This window comes from Sciurus vulgaris (genome assembly GCF_902686455.1).
Source record: "Sciurus vulgaris genome assembly, chromosome: 19".
NCBI lineage: Eukaryota > Metazoa > Chordata > Mammalia > Rodentia > Sciuridae > Sciurus > Sciurus vulgaris.
Genome location: NC_136480.1, coordinates 5,336,432 through 5,341,097, shown reverse-complemented (window position 1 = coordinate 5,341,097; position 4,666 = coordinate 5,336,432).

Below are 4,666 nucleotides of genomic sequence, written 5' to 3'. Positions count from 1 at the left end.
ACTTTGGTTGTGTGGTCAGGGTGGTCTCCCCCACTGAAGCCACTGCTTTTCCCTTTTATTAATAACTCCTTTGTGGGGAGGTACTTTTACAATACGAACATTTCACTTGTCATTAGTCTCAGCATTCCTGGGCAATTTTCTTTCTCCATCTTTGCTTCTACTTATTAGTTGGTGTGTCAGACAGCTTTCTGTCACTGTGACAAGATGCCTGAGATAATCAACTTGCACGGAAGAAAGGTTTGTTTTGGCTCACAGGCTCAGAAGTTTCTGTCCACACTTTCTTGGCCCCGTAGCCTTTGGGTCTGTGGTGAAGCAGAACATCATGACAGAAGCATGTGGCTGAGGAAAACTGTCACCTCAAGGTCCACTGTAGGAAAGGGATTTTCCTCCTTCCACGTTTATTTACGCAGTCATCTGTTTTATAACTATGAATTCATGGATTCGTGCTTTGCTCAATTGGTTGTAATCTGCTATCAGATTTGTCTTAGATTAGGCCCATGAGAACCTTTAAACTCGCTTCTGTCTCTGACATGACTCCATCATTCTGGAAGCATTTCCTCACTTTCCGGCAGAATAAGATGTTTCACCTCCTCTTCCCTGCTTCAGCCTTGGGATCAGCCTTTTCTCCAACGAGGCTGGTCCTTTTGGTGTGAAAAAGATATTTAGGATCTATGATCTGCTGTGGGGTGGGCTCCTGCTGCCAATATGTCATTGCTTCCAGGCTCTCTCAGGCCACAGTGCTGGGAAGCTTCTTTTTTATTATTTTTAGTTGTAGGTGGATGCAGTATCCTTATCTTGTTTATTTATTTCTAGGTGGTGCTGAGGATGGAACCCAGTGCCTCACACGTGATAGGCAATCACTCTTCCACTGAGCCACAGCCCAGCCCTCCAGGAAGCTTCTTGATACATAATGTGCTTGAGTCACTGAGGATCTTGTTAAAGTGCAGGTTCTGAATCGGTACGTCAGACATGCCAGCTGGGGTTGCGTCAGAGATTCTGCACATCTGACCAGCTTCCTGGGCGTGCAGATGCTACTGGTCTATGAGGCACACAGAATACAGTGGTTCTCAAAATCTCGTGGCAGCAGAGTCAGCTGGACAGCTTTTAAAGCATGGATTTCTGGGCCCTACTCTAAAGTTTGTGATTCAGCAAACCTTGGGAGGGGGACTGAAAGTCTACATTTCTGTTTTTCTTTCTTTGATACTGAAGATTGAACTACCAGGGACACTACCACTGAGCTATATCCCCAGCCCCTTTTTATTTTGAGACAGGGTCTTGCTGAGTTGCTGAGGCTGGCCTCCGATTTGCAATCCTCCTGCCTCAGCCTCCTGAGTTGTTGGGATTATAGGTGTGAACGACGGCACCTGATAAGAACCTGCATTTCTGTCAGATCCTGGTGATGCTGCTGCTGCTGCTGGTCTGGGACCCCACTTTGAGAATCACTGGTGAAGGGTATGGGTTCTCAAAAGTGGCCCCACATTGGAATTGCTGGTGGCAGGGAGGTCTTTGGTTTTTAAATACTGATCCTTAAGGCCCCGGAAATTATGATTTAATCGGTATGGGACATGGGCTTAGCTGTGTGTTTCCTGAGCTCCGTAAGCGGTTCTATTGCTTAGCACAATTAAGAGAGGATTGTTCTAGGCAGAGGTAGCAGCTAATGGAAAGGACTTTGAGCGGGAATGGACTTGACATTTTTGAGAAATAACAAGGAGACCATCGTCTCAGAGACTAGGGAAGCCGAGGCAGGACAATTGGAAGTTCAAGGTTAGCCTGGGCAATTTAGCCAGACCCTGTTTCACAATACAAAATAAAATGGGCTGGGGACGTAGCTCAGGGTAAAGTGCCCTGTGTCCAAGGAGGCCGGTGTGTTTGGGCAGAAGGAGGTGAGGCCCTGCTCTTCTGGGAGATGGAGGCCATTGAAGGCCCTGCACAGGAGCGGTGTGATCTCAGAATTGAACCACGGCCCTGGCCCCCATGGCTAGTCCAGGCACTGACTGCCCAAAGGCCTTTGGGTCGGGATGAGTGAAGGTGGAATATCCTCCCAGTCTCCTCTCAGTGACCCTCATATTTTAAATGGTGCCGGTGGATTTTGTTCAGGGTCGCTTTTCAAAGCTTTGAAACCTTTGAAATTAGGATTAGGCGCAGTATTAAAGCACTGTGTCATAGGAGAGGGACTTGGTGGATAGGGGACAACTTTAATAGACATCCAGGAGAGTGTTGCTTTAAGAAAAGTTCTGTATATTGCACATCATTGTGAATAAACGTACCATTAGTGAGCTAGACCCTTAAACTTGATCACAATGGTACGTTTTTGCAATTCTTTGACCACAATAAAAAATAAGCCTGGCGCAATGAGGCACACCTCTAATCCCAGTGGCTGGGGAGGCTGAGGCAGGAGGCTTGTGAGTTGGAGGCCAGCCTCAGCAACTTAGCAAGGCCCTAAGTAACTCAGTGAGACCCTGTCTCTAAATAAAATGGAAAAGGGCTGAAGATGTGGCTCAGTGGTCAAGCACCCCTGGGCTCCATCCCCAGTACCAATAGTAATAACAATAATAATAATAGTAATCAGGGAAATCATTCACAAACATTTGTCAAATACTTATTCTGTCTAGGGTGCAAAAATAAACTGTTAGTACAAAGAAGTTAAATGTAGGTTGACCAAATTCTGCACATTCCTCACATTTTGGACAGTTCTCAAAGATGTCAAAGGACAGGAAGAGATGAGTCACGTCCACCTAGATAGAATTAAAGCTTCAGAGCAAAAGATAATATTCACCGAACAGGCGAAAGACACACCAGCCGAGCTTTGCACTCTCCATGTGTTTTCCTTTTTACTCAGACTTCAGGAAAGGCACCAGGAGCTTTCCACTCCCCTGTGGAAGATGGTGTCACACCGTGAAGAACTGAAGCCAGGTATGAGACAAATCAGATAATGTCCTCTGACCCTCCGCAGCTGGGACAGGGGCTGGAGTAGAAGACGGCCCACCTCTCAAACGAAGTGACTCTTTGCATCCGATTCGCCTCCCAAAGAGGGTCCCTCCAGGGCACCAAGGACACGACTCGCTTGACATGAAGCGTCGTGGAAACAGCTCCCCAGAGAGCGGGGGCTGGCTGCCGTCCTTGTGGGATATCACTTCCAACCGAGTGATAGTAACGTGGAGGTCTGGCTTATCTGCTCTGTCCCCGAAGGGCACTGCACAGCGTGAGTGTGCTTGGATTGGACAGGGTTCCTGTGACACGAATCACATTCTATTTTGATTCTGGCAGTTGCTAGTTTCCTAGTTCTAGGAAAGGGCGGGAGCCCCGTTGGTGAGATTCTGCCGTTCCGAGCGTGTCTCTGTTCAGGGCAAACTGCGCAGACAGGTGTGGGTCCCGCTACCTCTCAGCCCTTCTCCTCGACCCTGGCGTCGGACGCAGGCCTGCCATGAAGATGACCTGCCCTTTGCCTTGGTTATTTGAGCCCTGGGTTTTTCCTGGGCAGAAGCTGACAATGATGTCACCGGCTCGTGATGTTGCTGGGTGACCTTGCTCGCCGGGCTGGTTCCACCTACTTCTCTTGCACCCTTAAAGCCAAACAGAGCAAAACATGGCTGAGGACTGAGGTGGGGGAGGGCGGGAGACTGCAGAGGGGACGTCGCTCGGGCCCTCGTCCAGTTCCAGATCCTCACCCTGTGGCTTTGGTCCCACCTCGGTTCCAGCCGTTCCCTGCCTGGAGAAGTCACGAGGGAGGAACAAACTACAGCAAGATGTCAACAAGTTGTTCTTTTTTTTTTTTATAGTGCTGCAGGAGACTCAGCAGGCAGAAGTCATGCCGTCCTAACGGTCGCCTTTGCTCCTTCTTACAAAGACACTAATAAACATTCACACTAGGGACATCCAGAGAGAGCGGGAAGGTAGTCAGGAGACAGGGAGCACCACAGACCGGAAGCTGGCCTGAGGGAGGGACGCAGAGATACCTGAGCCCCTCGGCCAGCCTCCGAGCAGATCCTCGCAGACCCTCGCAGACATCGGGGATTCCTCAGCCCTCCTTCCGGAGGTGAGCACTGCTCTTGGGCCCCTTTCATGGAGGGGGAAACTGAGGAAGAGAGAAGCGGAGTCTGGTTCACAGCCTGCGAGTAATGGTGCTGGGCTTTGTATACAGGACGTGGATCCAAATCTTAACAGACAGATGTCAGCTGTCAGAGGGAGACCAGGTTTCCCAAGAACTCCAAACTTGACTCTTTCAATCAGCAGCAGTGATTCTAGGCCTTTCTCTGAGACATACCTGGGTTAGGTGGGAAGGACATCAGACAGACGAGGGCACTACGGCTGTGAACCGGACCAGAATCTGCTCGCAGCAGTGGCAAAACCTGAACTTGAACCCTGGCAAAAGTCCTGTCTGGCCATCAACCGGCTACTGGGACAGGACCCTGCATGCTGGCAAAACCCATCTTGCCTCAAAGACGCTCTGGTCAAGAATCTCCTCTTCGACGTCTTCGGAGGTGGGCACCACGGAAAGGCCATTTTTCCTTACTGCTTCCTCCCGGGGCTCGGGGAACATGAAGTGTTTTCTGTACTTTGCTCTTGGCAGCAGTAGGGAGCGTAAGATTGGAGTTGCACAAACCATTTGGATTTGAGGAAATCAGGAGACAGAGCTTGCGGGCCAGCAGTCAGACGCCTTGGCTGC